Consider the following 25151-nt stretch of genomic DNA (forward strand, 5'->3'; position numbering starts at 1 on the left):
ACAGGGTTTCACCATGTTGCCCAGGTTGGTCTCGAACTCCTGACCTCTAGCAATCCTCCCACCTCAGCCTCCCAAAGTGCCAGGACTACAGATGTTAGCCACTGTGCCCAGCCATATTTATTATTTTAATTATATTTACCATATTTGAATTTGCTGCAGCCCAAATTCAAACATACCTCTTCACTATACTAGTTAGTCTTTACTTGCACAACAATACTTAATGACCTACCAAATACATAGCTATCATGTATTTGACCCTTGACCCTGACCACTTACAGGAGCTCTATCAGCCCTGCTAATAATATCTGACTTAGTAATATGATTTCACTTTAACCTAGCTATCTTATTATCTTTAGGTCTACAAACCAATAGATTAATGATATACCAGGGATGATGAGATATTGTCTGAGAAAGCAGATTTTCAAGGTCATCACATATTAATTGTTCAAAAAGGCCTATGTTTCTGTTTATCATGTCAGAAATCTTCTTCAAAGGCTTCTTCTGAACTTTCTTCTGAACTTTCTACCACTTCAGTCTGTCCCCAACCCCAGAAGTATGAGGTATCCTACTTGCTATAATTATTAACCAATTAACTAATTAACTAATTTATTTTCATTAGCTTATGCCTCTTAAGCCAATCTAATGAAAATAGCCTACATTTTTCATTAGTCTTTTTCTTTGATTCAAAATCAGCCCCCCTTTTTATATTAACCTGATTGCTCTGCTTAATAATTATAGCCAGTCAGCATCATCTCTGCAAAGAATCATATATATGAAAAAATTACATATTTCTCTATTAATCTTTCTACAAATGTTTTTAATGATAAAATTTACTGCTACAGAATTCTATTTTATATGCTCTTTGAAGCAACACTAATAGCAACACTAATCGTCATTACCTGATGAGGAAATCAAACAGAATGATTAAATACAGGACTCTTATTTCCTGTTCTATACACTGGCTCCCTGCTCCTACTCATAGCACTAATTTATATCCAAAACTCCATAGGCTTATTAAACTTCTTAATAGCCTCCTACTGAATTCAAGCACTACTACCAAGCCCCTGATCTAATAGCCTTTTATGGTTAGCATGTATAATAGCATTTATAGTAAACATACCCCTTTAGGCCTTCACCTCTGATTACCAAAAGCACAGGTACAAGCCCCAGTTGCTGTGCCCATGGTTCTTGCAGACATATTATGAAAATTAGGGGACTATGGCATAATACAAATTACTACGATTTAAAATCCACTAACAGAATTTATAGCTTACCCATTTCTTATACTATCCTTGTGAGAAATAGCAAACTGTATTTGTTTATGCCAAACGGACTTAAAGTCACTCATGGTATATTCATCCAAAAGTCATATGGCACTTGTAGTTGTAGTTGTTCTTATCCGAACACCATGAAGTTTTATAGGCGCAATAGCCCCAATAATTGCCCATGGCCTCACCTCATCCATATTATTCTGCATCAAGTTATGAATGAATACATAGCTGAACCATGCTATTAGCTCAAGGACTACAGACACTATTACCTCTCGTAGCTAACATGAGTACTAGCTAGCCTAACTAACCTAGCCCTATCACCAGCCATCAACTTAGAGAGTTATTTGTAGTTATAGCATCATTCTCATTATCTCATTTTACCATTGCCGTAGTAGAATTTAGTATATTTATTATGGCCTTATATTCTCTCTATATGTTAATCATAACATAATTAGGAAAATTTATATATCACATTAATAATATCAAACCATGCCAGTCACAGTCATGCATGCCTGTAATCCCAGCACTTTGGGAGGCTGAGGCAGGAGGATTACTGGAGTCCTTTCTACAAAAAATAAAAATAGCTGCACATGGTGGCATGTGCTTGTAGTCCAGCTACTTGGGAGGCTAAAGAGGGAAGATTGCTTGAGCCCAGGAGTTTAAGTCTGCAGCAAGCTATGATTGCACCACTGCACTGCAGCCTGGGTGACAGAGTGAGATCCTATCTATATCTATATCTATTTGCAAAATAATATACTCTTCTCACTTAACCCAAAAATCATTCTAGGACCCATATACTGTAAATATAGTTTAAATGAAACATTAGGTTATAAATGTAACAGCAGAAAATTAAAACTTCTTATTTTTTGAGAAAGTGTGCAAGAATTGTTTATGTGATGGATTATGTTTATTGATTTGTGTATGTTGAACCAGCCTTGCATCCCAGGTATGACGCTGACTTGATCGTGGTAGATAAGCTTTTTGATGCGCTGCTGGATTCAGTTTGCCAGTATTTTATTGAGGTTTTTCGCATCGATGTTCATCAGGGATATTGGCCTGAAATTTTCTTTTTTTGTTGTGTCGCTGCCAGGTTTTGGTATCAGGATAATGCTGGCCTCATAAAACGAGTTAAGGAGGATTCCCTCTTTTTCTGTTGTTTGGAATAGTTTCAGAAGGAATGGTACCAGCTCCTCTTTGTACCTCTGGTAGAATTTGGCTGTGAATCCATCTGGTCTTGGACTTTTTTTGGTTGGTAGGCTATTAATTGCTGCCTCAATTTCAGAACTTGTTATTGGTCTATTCAGGGATTTGACTTCTTCCTGGTTTAGACTTGGGAGGGTGTATGTGTCCAGGAATTTATCCATTTCTTCTAGATTTTCTAGTTTATTTGCATAGAGGTGTTTATAGTATTCTCTGATGGTAGTTTGTATTTCTGTGGGATCAGTGGTGATATCCCCTTTATCATTTTTTATTGCATCTATTTGATTCTTCTCTCTTTTCTTCTTTATTAGTCTTGCTAGCGGTCTATTTTGTTGATCTTTTCAAAAAACCAGCTCCTGGATTCATTTATTTTTTTTGAAGGGCTTTTCATGTCTCTATCTCCTTCAGTTCTGCTCTGATCTTAGTTATTTCTTGTCTTCTGCTAGCTTTTGAATTTGTTTGCTGTTGCTTCTCTAGTTCTTTTAATTTTGATGTTAGGGTGTCAATTTTAGATCTTTCCTGCTTTCTCTTGTGGGCATTTTAGTGCTATAAATTTCCCTCTACACACTGCTTTAAATGTGTCCCAGAGATTCTGGTACATTGTGTCTTCATTCTCATTGGTTTCAAAGAACATGTTTATTTCTGCCTTCATTTTGTTATTTACCTGGTAGTCATTCAGGAGCAGGTTGTTCAGTTTCCATGTAGCTGTACAGGTTTGAGTGAGTTTCTTAATCCTGAGCTCTAATTTGATTCCAGTGTGGTCTGAGAGACTGTTTGTTATGATTTCTGTTCTTTTGCATTTGCTGAGGAGTGTTTTATTTCCAATTATGTCATCAATTTTAGAATAAGTGCGATGAGGTGCTGAGAATAATGTGTATCCTGTTGATTTGGGGTGGAGAGTTCTGTAGATGTCTGTTAGGTTTGCTTGGTCCAGAGCTGAGTTCAAGTCCTGAATATCCTTGTTAATTTTTCTGTCTCGTTGATCTGTCTAATGTTGACAGTGGGGTTCAGGGGTGCAGCAAACCACCATGGCACATGTATACCTATGTAACAAAACTGTACATGCTGCACATGTACCCCAGAACTTAAAGTAAAATTAAAAAATAAAAAATAAAAGAAAGTGTATAAGAACTACTAACTCATGCCCCCATGTATAACAATATGGCTTTCTCAACTTTTAAAGGGTAGAAGTAATCTGTTGGCCTTAGGAGCCAAAAAATCGATACAACTCCAAATAAAAGTAAATAAATATATTTTTTCATTTTTTTCACAATTTCACTAATCCTCCTAATTCTACCAATTATTGTAACTATAACTACTGTTTATAAAGTTATTTCTAACCTCACTATGTAAAAACCTCTATTTCATAAACTTTTACAACGAACCTCATTCCAGCCATAATATTGATTTGCTTGAGCCAATAAATAATTATTTCAAACTGTCACGATTCAAACTTTAAAATTAACACTCACCTTCAAGCTAGATTATATCTTTTTAAAATTTTTAAAAAATTTCCATAGGTTCTTGGGGAACAGGTGGTGTTTGCTTACCTGAGTAAGTTCTTTAGTAGTGATTTATGAAATTTTGGTGCACCCATCACCAGAGCAGTATACACTGTACCCAATTTGTAGTCTTTTATTCCTCACCGCACCCTTCCTCCAAGTCCCCAAAATCCATTGTAGCATTCTTACACCTTTGCATCCTCATAGCTTAGCTCTCACTTATGAGTGAGAACATATGATATTTGGTTTTCCATTCCTGAGTTACTTTACTTAGAATAATTGTCTCCAATTCCATCCAGGTTGCTGTAAATGCCATTATTTTGTTCTTTTTTTATGGCTGTGTAGTATTTCATCTACATCTGTATCTATCTATCTATCTATATATATGTTTGTGTATATATATATGTATGTGTGTGTATATATATATATATACACACACACACATACATACACATACATTTTCTTTATTCACTCATTGATTGATGGGCATTTGGGCTGGTTCCATATTTTTGCAATTGCGAATTCTGCTGTTACAAACATGCACGTGAAAGTATCTTTTTCATATAATGATTTCTTTTCCTCTGGGTAGATACCCAGTAGTGGGATTGCTGGATCAAATAGCAGTTCTACTTTTAGTTGTTTAAGGAATCTCCACACTGTTTTCCATAGTGGTTGTACTAGTTTACATTCCCATCAGCAGTGTGAGTGTTCCCTTTTCACTGCATCTCTGCCAACATCTATTTTTTTTTATTTTTAGATTATGCCCATTCTTGCAGGAGTAAGATGGTATTGCATTATAGTTTTGACTTGCATTTCCCTTATCATTAATGATGCTGAGCATTTTTTCATATGTTTGTTGGCCATTTGTATATCTTCTTTTGAGAATTTTCTATTCATGTCCTTAGCCCATTTTTTGATGGGATTGTTTGTTTTTTCTTGCTAATTTGTTTGAGTTCCTTGTAGATTCTGGATATTAGTCCTTTGTCGGACTAATATCTGATTGTGAAGATTTTTAACCACTCTGTGGGTTGTCTGTTTACCCTGCTGGTTGTTTCTTTTGCTGTGCAGAAGCTCTTTAGTTTAATTAAGTCACACCTATTTATCATTGTTTTTGTTGCATTTGCTTTTGGGTTCTTGGTCATGAAGTCTTTGCCTAAGTCAATGTCAAGAAGGGTTTTTCCAGTGTTATCTTCTAGGATTTTTATGGTTTCAGGTCTTAGATTTCAGCGCTTGATCCATCTTGAGTTGATTTTTGTATAAGGCGAGAAATGAGGATCCAGTTTCATTCTTCTACATGTGGCTTGCCAATTATCCCAGCACCATTTGTTGAATAGGTTTTTATTAGTAGCATTTTTTATTACATGATCTATCATAGAGTTCTCAATATGCTATATACATTCAGATCCAAACATTAACTGATTCTTTAAGTATTTGCTCATATTTCTTATCACTATACTATTTCTAGTTACTCTCAACAACTCCTTTCAACTCTTTGAGAACAAGCAAGAATTATATTATTTTTGTCAATTGATTATATGGCTGAATAGACACAAATACAGCAGCCCTCCAAACAATTTTATGTAACTGCATGGGAGATACTGGATTTATACTACAATAATATGGGTTTCTTATGATATTCAAATACATGAGAATGCAACAAATTTTTATGCTCAATTCCTATCCCAATATCCTTCCATTAAGTGGAGTCATTCTGGCAACTGACAAGTTTGCCCAATTTGGCCTTCACCAATTACTACCATCAGAAATAGAAGGTCCAACACTTGTCTCAGCCCTACTCCATTTCATCACAGTGTTATAACAGGGGCTCTTAACCCAATTTTATGCACTAATAGAAAATAATAAAACAATCCAAACACTAAAAATATGCTGAGGTGCTATTACCACTACATTTACGGCAATTTGTGCCCTAACACAAAGTGACATCAAAAAGATTGTCACATTTTGTACCTCAAGACAACTAGGTCTTATAAGAGTCATTATTGGTATTAATCAACTACATCTAGCACTTCTCCACATCTAGACACATGCATTCTTTAAAGCTATACTATTTATATATTCAGCGCCATCATCCACAACCTTAATGATGATCAAGATATTCAAAAAATAGGATGTCTATTTAAACACATACCTCTTCAATCCTCCTTACTTATTATTGGAAGCCTTGCACTCACAGGCATACCTTCCCTTACAGGCTTCTACTTCGAAGACTTATTCATCAAAACTGCAAACATGTTGTATACTACTGCCTGAGCCCTTTTAATCACACTTATCACCACCTCCCTAACAGCTGTCTACAGTACTCAAATTGTCTTTTTTGCACTCCTAGGACTACCTAGTTTTTCAGCTTTCATTATTATCAGTGAAATTAACTCCTTCCTAATTAATTCAATTAAACCTTTAACAATTGGTAGTAGTTTTGCTTTTTTAAAAATTTCCAACCACATTTCTCCTGTAACTATTCCCCAAATGACTATGCCATTATACCTAAAACTTTCAGCCCTTGCCATAACTATCTTAGGCTTCATTATGGCAATTAGAATTTAACCTAATAACATGTAATCTCAAATTTGAATTCTCCTCATACATATATAAATTTTCTAACCTTCTAGGGTTTTTCCAACAGTTGTTCACCATTTATCAGTGTACCTAAACCTTTCTAAAAGTCCAAATACAGCATCACTTTAATTAGACTTGACTAGAAAAATACCAAAAATTATCTCATCTCCAAATAATAGCCTCAGTAACTATCCCTAACCAAAATGGCCTAATTAAATTATATTTTTTCTCTTTCTTCATTTCATTTTTATTATCTATACTTCTAGCCACTTAATTACTGTAATTTCAATAACAACAAAATATTAACAAAAGGATCAGTCACTTACGACCATTAATCAACTCCATTAACTGTACAATGCAGCCACACGTATAGAATCTTCACAAAGAAGCCTGACTTCTTTACCCTCAAAAATCACCCAATCCTCTAAATTTTTGAAATCAATAATAATTTTTATTTCATCATAGCCTATTATTTATACAATGATTAAATAATTCTATTAATAATCCTAACTATTGTTAGGATTTGAACCTCCCCCAAATAACAACACCAGATCCTCATATTTCAGGATTGTCTTTAGTAGCTATGGTTATAGGATTCTAAACACTACCAGTATCCCTGCTAAATAAATTTAAAACACTATCATTCCCATAAAACATCCACCAAAATTTATTACAATCCTGCATTCCACACCACCATTGATAACCCTAAACCCACATAATAGGTAAAAGTTTTGAAGAAAGTCCCACAATGCCTACAACAAAAATAGTAACAAAATATAGTATATGTCATAATTCTCACATGGAATCTAATCATGACCAATCACGTGAAAAATCATCATTGCACGTTAACTGTCAGAGCTCTGATAACCAACATTTAAAAATCTCACTTCCTAATAAAAATTCTTATTTATTGATCTACCTGCACCATAAAACAACTCAACATGAAGAAATTTCGGTTTCCTACTGAGTTTGCCTAGCTTTACAAATCATTACAGGGCTTTTCCTAGCTATACACTGTACCTCAGACGCAGTAACTGCATTTTCCTCTATCACACACATCTGCTGAAATGTAAGCTATGGCTGAATCATTTAATATCTGCCTGCTAATGGATATCTATATTCTTTATCTGTTTATTCATGTAGGCTGAGGTCTGTACCTTTCTAGAAACCTGAAACATTGGAATTATTCTTTTATTCACAGTAATAGCTATAGCATTCATAGGCTATGTCTTACCATGAAGAGAAACAACAATCACAAATTTACTATCAACTATTCCATACATTGGCACCAACCTGTTAGAATGAATCTGAGGTGGATTTTCTCTTGACAAGGCAACTTCACACAATTCTTCACCTCTCATTTTATTCTGCCATTCATTGTTTCAGCTCTAATTATTGTGCACCTTCTATTCCCACATGAAACAGGATCAAATAACCCAAGGAATCTCAACCAACTCAAATAAAATCCCATTCCACTCCTATCACACAATTAAAGGCATTTTAGGATTTATTTTTCTACTATCACTTCTACTCAAACTTGTTTTATTCTCCCCTGACTTTTTAGGAAACCCAGATTATATTCCAGCAAATCCCCTCAATATACCACCTCATATTAAACCAGAGTGATATCTTCTATTTGCCTGTGTAATTTAGGATCTACTCCCAATAAACTAGGAGGTGTCATAGCCCTTGTGCTCTTAATCATAATTTTAGCAATCATCCCAATCCTTCAGTTATCTAAACAACAAAGCATGATATTCCAGCTACTAAGCCAATGCCTATTCTGGGTTCTAGTATTATAATAACCTCATATTCACACAAATCGAAGGTCAATCAGTAGAACACCCTTTCATTATTATTGAACAACTATTATCCATTTTATATTTTTCCCTTGTTCTCATATTAATACCACTTACTAGCCTAATCAAGAATAAACTTCAATGAAGAGTTCTTGTAGTTTATTAAATCTGGTCTTGTAAACCAAAAATGGAGAGCACCTCTCCCCAGCGCAGTCAAAGGAAAAGCTATTCACTCCACTATCAGCACCCAAAGCTGATATTCTATTCCCTGATTCTTATACTGAATGCAAAGAAATTGTTCTTGAGTTCTATGTCAGTATGGAAAAAAAACATAAAATCTAATCACCCTGTGTACATCATGCATCATGTAATTTACCCCATTAATTATGTAGTAGTACTATATACACTTCATCACACATTATACATTTTTATCTTATGGTGCTTTAAAATCCATTCCCCATGCATACAACCATGCACATCAAACTAATCACAGTGTGTAATACATTAAATTAAAAGTCCACACATATGGATTTAACCATGAGTATTGTTCCATACAGTAAGTTCTTCATTTTACATAGGACATAATATTATTGATCATACATAGCACAGGAAGTCAAATCCTTTTTTGACAATATGCTTATCACCTCCAATAGGATTTCTTGTCTACCAAGCTTTGATAAATTAGCAGTCTGCTCAGGAAGTGTCCATCTTCTCACTCTGGATTCAGAAAACTTGGGGGTTTCTAGACTGAAACTATACCAGACATCTGGTTCTTACTTCAGGGCCATGAGCTTATATCCATCCTCTTTTTCCTCTTAAATAAGACATCTCAATGGACTAATGACTAATCAACCCATGATCACTCATAACTGTGGTGTCATGCATTTGGTATTTTTTAATTTGGGGGGATGATGTAATCCAACATGGCGGTCAAGGCCTTGACAAAACTTGACTGTAGCTGAACTTAAATTGAATGTTATTTTCCCAAACAAAAACGATAAGGTGTTAATTAATCCATGCTCAATGGACATAATAAAAACAAGTTACAGTCACAGATGCATAATTATTCCCATCATACATGATTAACTCTGCAAACTCCCTCTAATCCCCTACTTTAAGCTGTTACAGTATTTATGTAAATATAAATCTTTTATTCTTGCCAAACCCCCCACACAAAAAATCTTATATCTGCTGATTATTACCTAAGGCTCTAATATGTACCCACATATTATTAAATTCAATTATAAACTTATCCAAAATATTATTTCAGCCTAACTCCTAATTAAAGCATTTTCTAAAACAAACAAAAAAATCCATTAAAAATTTGATTTTCTAAGCTAAAACTTTTTGTTTCTCAATAAGACTATCAAAAAACTCTCAATACTAGAATAACACTTAAATTTAGCAATTTCCCCTCAAGAGTATTCCCTAGATACAAGCTGATGTAGCTTAATTCAATAAAGCAAGCCACTGAAAATGCCTGGATGAATTCATGTAACTTCATAAACCCACAGGTTTGGTCCTGGCCTTTTCAGTGAGATTACATATGCAAGTGTCTGAATACCAGTGAGAATGCCCTCTAGATCAGTGGAAGATCAAAAGGAGCAGATACCAAGCACACTAATTAGTATCTCATAATGCCTTGCTCAACACACTCCCACAAGAAACAGCAGTGATAGAAATTAAGCAGTAAATGAAAGTTCGAGCAAGCTATAGTAATTTCCCATAGGGTTGGTAAATTTCGTGCCAGCCACTGAAGTCATATGATTAACCCAAATCAATAGAACCCAACACGTTTATGATTATGTCTAACTAAAGCTAAACTGTAAGCCATAAAAGGCAATAGCTAAAATGAAAATAAACTATGAAAGTGACTTTATTATGTTATGAATTTACAATAGCTAAGACCCAAACTGGGATTAGATATCCCACTATGCTTAGCCATAAACTTAAATAACTGAATAAAGTTATTTGCCAGAGTACTACTACCAGCAACAGCCTAAATCTCAGAGGATTTGGCAGTGCTTTATATTCCTCTAGAGGAGGCTGTTGTATAATTGATAAACTCTGACAAACCTCTCCATCTCTTGCCGATTCAGCCGTATACTGCTGTCTTCAGCTAACCCTAAAAAGTCTTAATCACAAATATTTACATAAAAACGTTAGGTCAAGGTGTAGTCTATGAGATGGGAAGAAATGGGCTACAGTTTCTAATTAAAGAACACTCCACCTATAATAACCCCTATGAAACTAAAGGTCAAAGGAGGATTTAGTAGTAAATTAGGAATAGAGAGCTTAGTTGAATGAACATGAACACACCACCTATCAGCCTCCTGAAATACTTTAACAAACCCAAATTTATAATTAACACAAATTTATGTATAAAAGAAGGTAAGTCACAACAAAATAATCATACTGAAAAGTGTGCTTAGGTAAACCAAAATGTATCTGAATTCAAAACACCTGGCTTACACCCAGAAGATTTCGTATTAATCTGACCACTTTGAACCAAAACTAACAAAACTCAACAATTACATATATTTAAATGAAAACATTCATTCATAAAAAGTATAGAAGATAGAAATTTATTTAGGTGCTATAGAAATAGTACTGTAAGGGAACAATGCCAAGAATAATTTTTAAAGTACAAAAAAAGCAAAGCCACAAGGTAGTGATGCCTTGTAGTTTTCATTTACATTTCCCTAATGATTAATGATGTTTGAGTATATTTTCATGTGCTTATTTGACAGTTGTTTATCTTCTATAGATGAGTGTCTATTCAACTCTTTTGCCTATTTATTTACTGGAGTGTTTAATTGAATTTTGTGATATTTTTCTATATTTTGGATACAAGTACTTTATCAGATATGATTTTCAAACATTTTCTCCCAATCAGGGGCTTGTCTTTTCATTCTCTTAACAATGTCTTTGTAAGATCCAGAGTTTTTAACTTTGACACATTCCAAATTATTGATTTATTCATCTAAGAAATCTTTACCTAACTCAGGGTCACAATTTTGCTCTCCCGTGTTTTCTTCTACAAGTTTTACAGCTTTAGGTTTTTTTTTTTTTTTTTTTTTTTTTGAGACGGAGTCTTGCTTTGTCGCCCAGGCTGGAGTGCAGTGGCGCGATCTCGGCTCACTGCAAGTTCCACCTCCCGGGTTCACGCCATTCTCCTGCCTCAGCCTCCCGAGTAGCTGGGACTACAGGCGCCCACTACCACGCCCGGCTAATTTTTTTTTGTATTTTTAGTAGAGACGGGGTTTCACCGTGTTAGCCAGGATGGTCTCGATCTCCTGACCTCGTGATCCGCCCGCCTCGGCCTCCCAAAGTGCTGGGATTACAGGCGTGAGCCACCGCGCCCGGCCAGCTTTAGGTTTTATATTTACATCTATGATCCATTAGGAATTGCCTTTTGAATTGTCTTTTGTACATGGTACAATATATAGATCAGTATATAATTGTGTATATGAATATCTACTTGTTTCAGCACAATATATTGAAGATACCATCCTTTATACATTGAATGGCTTCTGCACCTTTGTCAAAAGTCAGTTGTCCAATATATGTAGGTCAATTTTTTGGTGGTTTATTTTGTTCTTTTGATCTACCTTTCTGCCTTGATGCCAGTAGCACACTGTCTTGATTACTATGGGTTTGTAGGAAGTCTTAAAATTAGGTGGTGTTTGTCATCCGTTTTGTTCTTTCTCAAAGTTGTTTTCATAGTCTAGATCCTTTGTATTTTTACATGAATTTTAGAAACAGCATTTTACTTTCTGTTAAAACTGTATCAGTTAGGATTTTTATTGGGATTGTTCTGAATATACAGATCAGTTTAAACAGAACAGGCATCTTAACAACACTGAGTCTTCAAACTCATGAAGACAGTGTGTCTCTATTTATTTAGGTCTTCTTTAGTTTCTCTTTGCAATGTTATATAGCGTTCACTATACAGACCTGTCACATATTTGGATAGATTATTCCTAGTTATTTCATATTTCTTGGTGCTCTTATAAATGCCAGTAGTTTGAATTACATTTCTGCGTATTTTATTTTCACTGAGCTGTCAGCTGCCAAATGTTTAACAGTAGCTGTTAATCTTCTAGGTTGAGATCTCAGACTATAAAATGGAAAAGGTACCTGATACTTAACAAGCATTTGCCTGTGTTTCCATGTCAGCTTTCAGAAGTTATTGAAAGTGTACTGTAACTCGAGGAAAAAATGTCCCAGAGACAAATCAACAGGTCATCTCCAGAAAAATCGTTTAGTAGATTTCAGCTTTATATGTGCTCAGAATTGAATCTGTTGAATTGTGGGGTTTGTTACCTACTCCCCATCACCAGCAATCCATCTCAATGAATTCCTGGGATCTTGGGTGTTGAGAAAGAAAGAGAGAGAGAGAGAACATGTATGTATGTGAGTATGTATGTGGGTATGAATGTGTATATTGCTGAAGCTGCCAGAAGTGTTTATTGTGAGGAATACCTCAGGTTAATTACTGTAGTCATATCAGACCAGTTCAGTTCCTAGGACATACTAGAAAACAAATCAAAGTGATGGTTATTTTCTTTTCCGAGCTGTCTTGGCCCACATTGTTACCATGGTGACTCAGTGACTGCCATGACATTTGGTACAGAGTGAGCATTTGTTTATGTTTTTTGCCTGAATCACATATTATTATGATAGTTGTTAAGTGAATGTTTTCCAATTCTGATATTCCTTCTGGAATTATTAGTTTGCATCTGAGAAAAAGAGCTTTTTCTTCTCCCTTATTTATCAATGTATTTATTAACATTTATTTATGTCAATATGACTGAGATTCCCATGTTCCTCAAAGGGTTACCCTCTGTAATTATTAGTATATATTTTTTGTATTAGGCCATTCTTGCTCTGTTATACAAAAATACCTGAGATGGTAATTTATGAAGAAAAAGGTTTAATTGGCTCATGGTTCTGCAGGCTGGACAGGAAACATGGTCCCAGGATCTGCTTGGCTTCTAGGGAAGCCTCAGAGAGCTTTTAATCATGGCAGAAGGCAAAGCAGTAGCAGACATGTCACATGCCAAGAGTGGGAGCAAGAGAGACAGACAAGGGGAAGGTTTCAGACTTTTAAACAACCAGATGAACTAACTGATGGAGAACTCACTTATCACCAAGGGGATAGCACTAAACCATTCATGAGAAATCCACCCCCATCATCCAGTCACACCCCATCAGGCTTCACCTTCAACAATGGGAATTGCAACTCTACATGAGATTCAGAGGGGATAATATCCAAACCATATCAATTTTGGTGCTCAAGTGTTCTCAAAATTGGCTAGTGGGAGCCCCTTAAAGTAGGCCTCATGTCCATTTGAAGCTTCCATAAAATTCCTTGAATATGTACTTGGCCCCCTAAGCCTATTATCCCTCATCTGTAGAAAGGAAGCTCTGATGTCAGCCTCAGAACATCACTGTGAGGACTTGAAGATAAAAAGTCTGAAAATAACAACCTACAGTGTATGGTACCTAGTAGACTATCAGCAAATGGTAATTCCCCATTCCAACTTGCCTCTTCCGTTCTGTCAATGGAATGCCTCTGGCATTAACATAATGGCCTAACTACTAGAGCGAATACTTGGAAATGTAACATCAAGCAGGAATAAGCCCACGTTTCCATTATGTGTGAGCTTCAGTGTCACTGCTGTGTGTGGGAGGGGTTCTGGGATGGAGTTGAGGAAGAGGAAAAACATCACTGCACAGCTTCCAGTTAACTGAGTGGGGATAGGCCAGACATCATCACCCCATCCCCTGCATTTCATGTGCTTTCTTATCCTCTTACTTTCTTCTCTATTCCATGTGCTTTCTTATCCCCTTACTCTCTCTTCTAGTTTAACATCAGAGACTCTGAAAGCCTCTTAGGTTACTGGAGCAAGAGGAAAGAGACCCAAGTCACATCATGGGGACACTTTAGGCAAGGCATACGTTTCTGCCAGTTTTGTCTATCCAATGGGATAATAATCCCGACGCCTCTAGACCGCCCAGGAATACTCTGGAATTTAAGTGTGATCCCATGTGGCAATCTGCGGTCTTATGTGGTGGGGAAGAACCAGTGTACTTTCAGCTAAGTATATTAACAGAGCAAATGCAGATATCCCAGAACTTTGTATGGTGGGCATTAAATTTATGGTACCCAACTCTGAGCTGTTTAGGTCAGGATTTTTACAAGTGTGATCTATAGACCACTTCATCAGATTTGTCCACGGTTGCTTGCTAAAATTGCACATACTTGAGGCCATCCTAGATCTGCAGAATCAAAACCAGGGAGGTGAGGTGAGAGGTGTCTAGATTTTGCGTAATTTCTTTTGTTGTTTCTGTTACTCATCCACAATTGAAAAGCAATGCTATGGATGGCAACAAGGTCTATGAAAAGTTTAAATCCTTTGATGTCTAATTTCATTGTTAGTTGCTCCTGCTACTCAGCTTTAAATTTCTGTGTCTTCTCTTGTGTGTCCAGTAGGTAACAATTTTTTCAATTCAATAATTCTTATTCAGTGATTTATGTATGAGACACTGAAGAAACATCATTAGAGAATAAAAGAAGAATCCCTGGAGCTATCGTTCTAGTTTGGGGAAACTGGCAATAAGCAGGTAAACAAATCAATGAGTGAGGCAATTTCATATGGGGATTTGTGTTTTGAAGAAAATGAACAGGTAGAGTAGAAAATGACGGAGACAGGGATTATTATAGATGGGGTTGTCAGTGAAGCTCTTTCTCAGGAAGTGATGCTTGAGCTGAGTCCTGAACAACAGAAAGAAGCCAGGCATGGAAAGGGCATTTTGTCAGTGTCCCTGTGCTGTGTGTGGGCACCATTGATCTAGGAGCAGAGGACAAGTTGAAGTGGCTGAAGCCTGGCACATAAGTGCAGACAGGTGGGAGATGAGGTTGAAAGGGCAGACAAGAGCCACATGGTTTGGATCCTTTAAGGAGTTTGGGTTTTATTCTGAGTGTGGAAGGCTAGAGTACAGGAGTGGCGTGATCTGATTCTTGTTATCAGAAAGTGACTCTGGCCACTGTGTGGAGAATGGACTGGAGAGGGACAAAATAGGGAGTGGGGATAACCGTTAGAAGAATATTGCAGAAATTCAGGGAAGAGGCACAGATGAATGGCACCAGGACTGCAGCTGTGTGCAGAGGAAGGGTTAGACCTGGACAGGTCGTGTTTGGAGGTATGACACGGGGGACCTACAATGGCTGTGTGCGTGGGGTGTGTGGGGATAAGGCACAGTCAAGGAGGACCCCTCAGCTGTTTGTTTGGCCGTGCAGAGAAATGGTGGGCTGTTTTATGAGATCAGTCCTTCTAAGTGCTTTTGAGGCATTCTTAAGGTAATTAGTCAACCAACAATGGTTGTAGTGAAAAAAAGTGATTTTAAAAATGCATTAGTTGATGACTGATATTCATACCTGAGGGTAGAGGGAGAGAGGAGAGTAAGGATTGAAAACGACCTACTGGGTACTATGCATATTACCTGAGTGGCAAAATAATCTCCACACCAAACCCCTGTGACACATGATTTGCCTGTATAACAAACCTTCACATGTACTCCTGAAACTAAAATCAAAGTTAAAAAGCAAACAAAAATTTAAAAAATAAGTAAAATCAAAAGCTATATAAGGCAAAGATAGGTAAATATTACAGCAAAGTTAAAAACTATTATTTAACAAAAGATACCACAAACAAAAGTAGAGAACTCCAACAGATTTGAGGAAAATATGCCATTTTTATAATAAAGAATGAGTATCTGGATCATAAATAAATAAGAAAAAGGAAAAAGAAGACTCATTTGTAAGACTATTAAGCTTTATTGAATTTATTGAATTGGCTTGATTTAATCTTTCCACAATGTAAAAACGTATATCAAAACATTACATTGTACCCCATAGTATATACAATTATGTCAGTTAAAATTAAAATTTTAAAAATACCCAAGTTGATAAATAGGATTCAATTGCAAGACTATTAAGCTTTCTTTCCCCAGTATCTCTGCCTTAGATAGAATTTTCAAGTTAATGTGATCCCTGGCCATTTATATTTTTAAAAACCAGCACACAGGGACTTTTTAATTTTAATTTTAATTTTAAGTTCCGTGGTACATTTAAAATATGTTTTGTCCTCTATTGTAAGTACTATATAATCCTAGTTTTACTGACAAGACTTTGAGTGATTTTATGGTGAAATAAAAGTATTCAAAGTCACAAGATTTTTACATGGCAGAACTAGGGTTTGTCTCTAGTCTATATACAGAGCCTACACTCCTCTAACCAGTACACTTAGGAAGAAGAGACAGACATTTGTTGAACTATGTCAACCCATGGTGGTTGGTGTAACATTGAGACCATAGCTCTTTTATCTATGTTTCTGTAGTCATTCTACATTGTACCAAATGGTATTTAAGAAAAAGTAATAATTTTAAAAATAAAAACATTAATAAACATCATAGTTACTTTGTACTAGACAACTTGGCTGTTGATGTAGATAATTCGTTGGACCCCCAAGACGAATGAGTTCTCTTTCCTTTTAGGAACTCAGAGTGGTTTTCCAGATGGGAATCACATTGCTCTCTGTCCCTGAGATCTTGCTGGAGACAGGGCTACTCAGTCCCTCTTTGCCAGGTGAGTATAGATGCAGTGTGGTGACTTACTCAAGGGCACCTAGAGTTAGTGGGATAGGTCTGGCACTGTGGCCAGGTATGTCTCCTGTCCCATATCCATCTGCATGTCCATTATACACAGCTGTATTAGTTTGTTTTCATGCTCCTGATAAAGACATACCCAAAACTAGGAACAAAAAAAGGTTTAATTGGACTTACAGTTCCACATGGCTGGGGAGGCCTCAGAATCATGGTAGGAGGTGAAAAGCTCTTCTTACATGGTGGCAGCAAGAGAAAATAAGGAAGAAGCAAAAGCGGAAACCCCTGATAATCCCATCAGATCTTGTGAATCTCATTAACTATCACGAGAATAGCATGAGAAAGACTGGCCCCCATGATTCAGTTACCTCCCCCTGGGTCCCTCCCACAACATGTGGGAATTCCGGGAGATACAATTCAAGTTGAGATTTCGATGGGGACGATGGGGACACAGCTAAACCATATCATTCTGCCCCTGGCCCCTCCAAATCTCATGTTCTCACATTTCAAAACCAATCATGCCTTCCCAAGAGTCCCTCAAAGTCTTAACTCATTTCAGTATTAACCCAAAAGTCCACAGTCCAAAGTCTCATCTGAGACAAGGCAAGTCCCTTCCACCTATGAGCCTGTAAAATCAAAAGCAAGCTAGTTACTTCCTAGATAGAATGGGGATAGAGGTATTGGGTAAATGCAGCCATTCCAAATGGGATAAATTGGCTAAAACAAAGGGGTTACAGGGCCCATGCAAGTCCAAAAATCCAGCAAGGCAGTCAAATTTTAAGGCTCCAGAGTGATCTCCTTTGACTCCAGGTCTCACATCCAGGTCACACTGATGCAAGAGGTGGGTTCCCATGATCTTGGACAGCTCCGCCCCTGTGGCTTTGCAGGGTACAGCCTCCCTCCTGGCTGCTTTCATGGGCTGGTGTTGAGTGTCTGTGACTTTTCTGGCCATATGGTGCAAACTGTCAGTGGATCTACCATTCTGGGGTCTGGAAGACAGTGGCTGTCTTCTCACAGCTCCACTAGGCAGTGCCCCAGTAGGGACTCTGGGGGCTCCAACCCCACATTTTTCTTCTGCACTGCCCTAGCAGAGGTTCTCCATGAGCGCCCTGCCCCTGTAGCAAACTTTTGCCTGGGCATCCAGGAGTTTCCATACATCTTCTGAAATCTAGATGGAGGTTCCCAAACTTCAATTCTTGACTTCTGTACACCTGCAAGCTCAACACTTCGTGGAAGCTGCCAAGGTTTGGGGCTTCTACCCTCTGAAGCCACAGCCTGAGCCGTATGTTGGCTCCTTTCAGCCACAGCTGGGACACAGGGCACCAAGTCCCCAGGCTACACACAACATGGGGACCCTAGGCCCAGCCCAGGAAACCATTTTTTCCTCCTGGGCCTCCAGGCCTGTGATGGGAGGGGCTGCTGTGCAGGTCTCTGACATGGCCTAAAGACGTTTTCCCCATGGTCTTGGGGATTAACATTAGGCTCCTTGCTACTTATGCAAATATCTGCAGCCAGCTTTAATTTCTCCCCAGAAAATGGGTTTTTCTTTTCTATCACATAGTCAGGCCACAAATTTTCCAAACTTTTATGCTCTGCTTCCCTTATAAAACTGAATACCTTTAATAGAACCCAAGTCACATCTTGAATGCTTTGCTGCTTAGAAATTTCTTCTGCCAGATATCCTAAATCATCTTTCTCAAGTTCCAACTTCCACAAATCTCTAGGGCAGGGGCAAAATTTTGCCAGTCTCTTTGCTAAAACATAACAAGAGTCACCTTTACTCCAGTTCTCAAAAAGTTCCTCATCTCCATCTGACACCACCTCAGCGTGGATCTTATTGTCCATATCACTATCAACATGGGCAAAGCCATTCAACAAGTCTCTAGGAGGTTCTAGACTTTCCCACATTTTCCTGTCTTCTTCTGAGCCTTCCAAACTGTTCCACCCTCTGCCTATTACCCAGTTCCAAAGTTACTTCCACATTTTCGGGTATCTTTTCAGCAACACCCCACTCTACTGGTGCCAATTTACTGTATTAGTTCATTTTTACACTGCTGATAAAGACATACTTGAAACTGGGAACAAAAAAGGGTTTAATTGGACTTACAGTTCCACATGGCTAGGGAGCCCTTAGAATCATGGTGGGAGGCGAAAGGCCTTTCTCACCTGGTGGCAGCAAGAGAAAATGAGGAAGAAGCAAAAGCGGAAACCCCTGATAAACCCGTCAGATCTGGTGAGACTCATTAGCACAAGAATAGCATGGGAAAGACTGGCCCCCATGATTCAATTACCTTCCCCTTGGTCCCTCCCACAACATGTGGGAATTCCGGGAGATACAATTCAAGTTGAGATTTAGATGGGGACACAGCCAAACCATATCAGCGGGGACACAGCCAAACCATATCAGCAGCATTAGCCGTGTTCATAGCTGTAGTGCTTCACTTTTCAAGGGCTCAGAGGATATGTGCTTCTCTGAGGTTAACCTGCAGATAATATACGGGAACACTAAGTACCTTCAAATAAGAAAAAATAGGGTGTTGAATTTTTTATGTAGCCCAAACTGTAATGGGAAATTAGAAGAAAAATTCCTAGAATCATACATCATGTTCTCTTTTCTAACTTCCTTCCTTCAATCAACATACTGTATGTGAGATTTACATTTATTATTATCTATAGTCATAGATCATTCATCATCATTGGTGGATATTATTACATCGAGTGGATATTTCACAATAAGCATATCTGCTATGTGGATTTTTTCTAGTTTTTGACATGAATAACAGCATTATGAATGTCTTGTACATATCTTTGGATAAACATTTATTTTTCTTTCTTTTGGGTGCGTACCTTCCCCAGACCTAAGAATGAAATTTCTGAGTTGGAGGGTGTGTGTATGATCAGGTCAGTCAATATTGCCAAGCACTTTTTCAAAGTGGTTGTTGAATTTATATTTTCACCAGTGCTGTGAGAATTACACAGCTTCCATATCCTCACCAACACTTGGTGTTTTCCATCTTTTTAATTTTCTTTTTCTGGTGTAAGTGTGGTGGTATCTCATTATGGTTTTAATTATACTTTACTTTCTCATTAACTCTCTGGAGTTTTAAATCTCTTTTCTCTCTTTGTTTTTGCTTTTCAACTTACATATTGAGTATCCCTAATCTGAAAATCCAAAAGCCTCCAAAATCTGAAACTTTTTGATCATTGACATGATGCTCAAAGGAAATGCTCATTGGAGCATTTCGAATTTTGGATTTTCAGATTAATGATACTCAACTTGTATTTGCTTATTATACTGGATCTTTGGTTTGTGGAGTTTACATTCTCAATTTTGCTGATTGTATCTCCATTGTGCTGTTACTTACATTGCTCTGGCCCCTCCTATTTTCTATAAATTAGTAGAGTTAGAGGCTTCATCCAGTTCAGGATTTTTTGGCAAGAGTACCTCAGATGTGTTACATACTTCCTATATCCTTACACCAAGTCTTAGTTCAGGCTGCTTTACCAAATTACCACAGACTAGGTGGCTTAAATAACAAACATTTATTTCTCATGAGTCTGGAAGCTAGAAGTCTAATCAGGGTGCCAGTATGGTTGGGTTCCTGGTGAGGATCGTCTTCCTGGTTATGTCCTCACATGGCCTTACCTTGGTGTGTGCATGCAGAGAGCAAGTAAACTCTCTGTGTCTCTTCTTATAAGGACACTAATCTCATAATGAGGGCTCCACTTTGATGACCTAATTATTTCCCAAAAGTCCTATTTTTAAATACTGTCACATTGGAGATTAGGGTTTCCACACATGAGTTTTGGGAGGACACAAGCATTCAATTCATAGGCATACAAGGAGCCTCATTGTGTCTTATTGTCACTCCTACCTTGACATTAAGATTGAGCACTGGCCTCAGGTGTTGTTAGACTGATCCATCTATTATGTAATTTCCCATCTGCTTTTTACCTCATTATTTTTTACAATCTCTGATCTTTACCAAGATCTGCATTTCATTAAAAATTCTAAAATGATGATGTTTAGATAATGCAATTTCTTCTGCATTTATTAGCTGTACATTTTCTATAAGAGAAACTCCCCCCCGCCCCCCCACCACCCCCACCCGAGCCCCTGCCAACTAGTAGGCTTAACTGAGGTATGGCACACACAGGAAAGGAAGGACAAATATTTAATCATTTTGCAGTATTTCCAGTTTTAAGAATAAGTATTGTTTCTGTAGGATCCTCCACAGATTAGCAGTGAGTTGGTTTTGTTTGTGTTTTTTCTTTTAGAGTGTCATCACGACTCAGAGATGTTTCTGTATGTGATGCGTTTTAACTCACTGTAGGCACCAATGTTTTTGATGCTTAAATTGTTCTTATTTGGTCTGTGGAAGTCCTATCAGGTTGGCTTCTGAGTCTTTTTGACATGTTCACTGGTATGATCTTTCAGTCCAGACTCATCTGGTACAGCTCGACCACAGACTTGGATTCAGCCATTTTTCCTTGTGGGTAATATTTTTAGAGGACTCAATCTGGGTACTAGAGTTCTTCATTGCTACTGGGTTGGCCTTTGTTTCTTAAATTTTTCAGTGCATCAGACCAGTAAATAGGTATTATATTTTTAAGAGAATATATATGATCAGCGTCCATCCTGGGCTGCTACTCTGTTCCCTTATAAGTAATTATTTTTATCAGTTTTTGTTTTAGCCTACTAGTTTAAAGAATATAATAGAATATTATATGGCTGTTAGTTTTCTCTTCTCCTCAGAGGTAAAAGGTGGCATATTCAACCTCAGTCAAGTTTCTAGCAGCTCAGAGGTGTGGAGCATTTGAGATATCCCTTCTAAGGTGAAGGATAAATACTTGCACCTGGCCTCCCCTACAACCAAAAAAGAGGTACACCATCTGGTGGGCTTCTTTGGATTTTGGAGGCAACATACTCTTCATATGGGTGTGTAACTCTGACCCATTTACTGAGTAACACAAAAAGCTACTAGTATTGAGTAGGGCCTAGAACAAGAGAAGGCTCTGCAACAGGTCCAGGCTGCTGTGCAAGCTGCTATGCCACTTGGGCCATATGATCAAGCAGATCCAATGGTGCTTGAGTTGTCAGTGACAGATAGGGATGCTGTTGGGAACCTTTGGCAGGCCCCCATAGGTGAATGGCAACACAGGCCCTGCCATCTTTCCTAGATAACTACTCTTCTTTTGAGAAACAGCTCTTGGCCTGCTAATGGGCCTTAGTAGAGACTGGAAACAACCAAGTTTTCACGTGACGTGAGCTGCCCACCATGACCTGTGTGTTATCTGACCCACATAGCCATAAAGTTGGGTATGTACAGCAGCACTCACTCCATCATCAAAGGTAAGTAGTATATATGAAATCGAGCTCAAGCAGGTACTGAAGGCATAAGTAAGTTACATGAGGAAGCAGCTCAAATGCCTATGGTCCTCATTTTTGCTACACTCCTTTCTTTCTCCCAGCCTGCACCTACAATCTAAGTTCCCTATGATCAGTTGACAGAGAAAGAGAAGTTTGGTTTACAGATGATTCTGCATGATATGCAAGCACTACTCAAAAGTGGACAACTAACACTACATCCCCTTTCTGGGATGTCCCTGAAGGACAATGGTGAATGGAAACTCTCCCAGTGGGCAGAACTTTGAGCAGTGTACCTGGTTGATCACTTTGCTTGGACAAACGGCTGGACCTGCCATTTCTATATATACTGATTCATGGACTGTGGACAATAGTTTGGCTGCATGATCAGGAACTTGGAAAAAAACATGATTGGAAAATTGGTGACAAAGAAATCTGGGGAAGAAGTACTTGGATAGACCAACACTTACACATTGGGAATCAAGTTTTCAACACATAAACTTTAGTGGGCACATTCATACTGCAGCATTCTGCCCCCGGCTCATAAAATTCATCTCCTTCTCACATGCAAAATATTCTGACTCCATCCCAGTAGCCCCAATGTCTTTACTTGTTCTGGCACCAGCTCAAAAGTTCAAAGTCTCATCCAAATCAAATATGGATGAGACTCAAGGCATGATTTATTCTGAGGCAAATTCCCTCAAGCTGTGAGCCTATAAAATCAAAACAAGTTACCTACTTCCAAAATGCAACAGTGAGACAGGCATAGGATAGATATTCTAATTCCAAAAGGGAAAGATAGGCAAGAAAAGAGGAGTAACGGGTCCCAAGTAAGTGCAAAACTGAACAGGGCAAACAACATTAAATCTCAAAGCTGGAGAATAATCTTTCTTGACCCCATGTCCCACCTTCTGAGCACAATGGAGTATGGGTTAAGCCCCCAAGGCCTCAGGAAGCCCCACCCCTATGGCTTTGCTGGGCATGGCCCTTGCAGCAGCTCTCATGGGTTGGAGTCTCCTGCCTGCAGCTCTTCCAGGCTGGAGCTGCACACTGATAGGTTTACAGGTTCATGGTCTCAGTGGCAACCCTATGCCTGTGACTCAACTAGGCATTACCCTAATGAGAACTCTATAGTGCCTCTGCCCCTGCAGCAGGTTTCTGCCTGGGTCACAGGGATGTCTGATACATCCTTTAAAATCTAGGTGAAGGAAGCAGTGCCCCCACAGCTCTTGCATTCTGCTCACTTACAGAATTAGCACCATGTGGGAACCAGCAATGCTTACAATTTGCCCCTTCATAGGAGCAGTTAGGTCCACTTGAGATACAGCTGGGGCTGCCAGGCAGCACTGTATTAGAATGCAGGGATCACAGTCCCAAGACGGCTCTGAGCAGTGAGCCCATGAGGGACACCCCAGGCCTGTCCCTTGAAATCATTCTGCCTCCTAGATCTCTGGACTTGTAGGAAAGGGGCAACTTTGAATATCTCTGAAATGCCTTCAGAGTTTTTCTGCAATGCATTGTCCTGCTGAACAGCACCCGGCTTCCTTCTTTCCATGCTAATCCCATTATCGGAGAGTTGCTTGGCTGCACCCTTGCATGCTTTTTCATTCTTTATATGACATGAATGTGAATTTTCCAAATATTTATGTTCTGATTCCCCTTTTTTTTTTTTTTTTTGAGACGAAGTTTCGTTCTTGTTGCCCAGACTGGAGCGCCATGGCGTGATCTCGGCTCGCTGCAACCTCCACCTCCTATGTTCAAGCAATTCTCCTGCCTCAGCCTCCCAAGTAGCTGGGATTACAGGCGCCCACCACCATGCCTGGCTAATTTTTGTATATTTAGTAAAGATGGGGTTTCACCGTGTTGACCAGGCTGGTCTTGAACTTCTGACCTCAGGTGATCCACCCACCTTGGCCTCCCAAAGTGCTGGGATTACAGGCATGAGCCACCACGCCCGGCCCTCTGATTCCTTTTTAATTATAAATTACAAATTCTGTCTTTAAATCATTTCTCTTTTCTTACATCTTACTGTATGCAGTTACAGATGCCACACGGTTCCTCCAATACTTTGCTTAGAAATTTCTTCTGCCAGATACTTTAGGTCATCACTCTTAAATTCTGCCTTCCATAAAGCCCTTGGGCATCAAAACAATTCAGTCAAGTTCTTTGCCAGTTTATAACAAGAATTGCCTCTATGCCAGTTTCCAATAATATATTCCTAATTTTCATCCAAGACCTGGTGAGAATGGCCTTTACTGTCCATATTTCTATCAACGTTCTGATCACAATCACTTAGGTAATCTCTAAGAAGATTCAGACTTTTCCTTTTCTTACAGCCATACTCTTCTTCTGAGCCCTCACCAGAATTGCCCTTAATGCTCTATTCATGGCAATGTAGGCTTTTGCTAGCTGGTTCCTCCAAACTCTTCCAGGCCCTATTACCCAGTTCCAAAGCCACTTTCACATTTTCAGTTATTTGTTGTTTCAAAACCCCACTTCTTCGGTACACATTTTCCTAATCCATTTTTGTGCTGCTAGAACAATGTCACAGACTGTATAATTTGTAATGAACAGAAATTATTGGCTCACAGTTCTGGAGGTTGGGAAGTCCAAGATCGAGGGTCTGGCATCTGGTGAGGGCTTCTTGTTTTATCATCTCGTGGCAGAAGGGCAAAGAGAGGAGGAGAGACAGCAAGAGGGGGAACAAACTTGTCCTTTTATGAAGAACCTGCTCCCACAATAATGGCATTAATCTGTTTATGGG

The 25151-nt window shown here is 38.3% G+C and overlaps 1 protein-coding gene across 14 annotated transcripts in view; it reads left to right on the forward strand.

The window, feature by feature from the left end:
• Nucleotides 1–25151, forward strand: part of LOC109024738 (ras-related protein Rab-40A-like) — a 175269-nt gene that overhangs the window by 29853 nt on the left and 120265 nt on the right. For 6 of the 14 annotated variants that reach the window (XR_010132563.1, XR_010132561.1, XR_010132562.1 and 3 more), the window contains exon 3: nt 16912–17002. The exons of 3 other annotated variants lie outside the window; for them this stretch is intronic. The gene's annotated coding sequence lies outside the window, so the exon portion shown is untranslated. Of the gene's footprint in view, nt 1–14883; nt 14980–16911; nt 17003–25151 lie in introns of all 14 variants that reach the window. 5 more of the 14 variants (XR_010132560.1, XR_010132558.1, XR_010132559.1 and 2 more) reach the window with 1 other exon arrangement.

Source organism: Gorilla gorilla, chromosome X (assembly GCF_029281585.2).
Source record: "Gorilla gorilla gorilla isolate KB3781 chromosome X, NHGRI_mGorGor1-v2.1_pri, whole genome shotgun sequence".
NCBI lineage: Eukaryota > Metazoa > Chordata > Mammalia > Primates > Hominidae > Gorilla > Gorilla gorilla.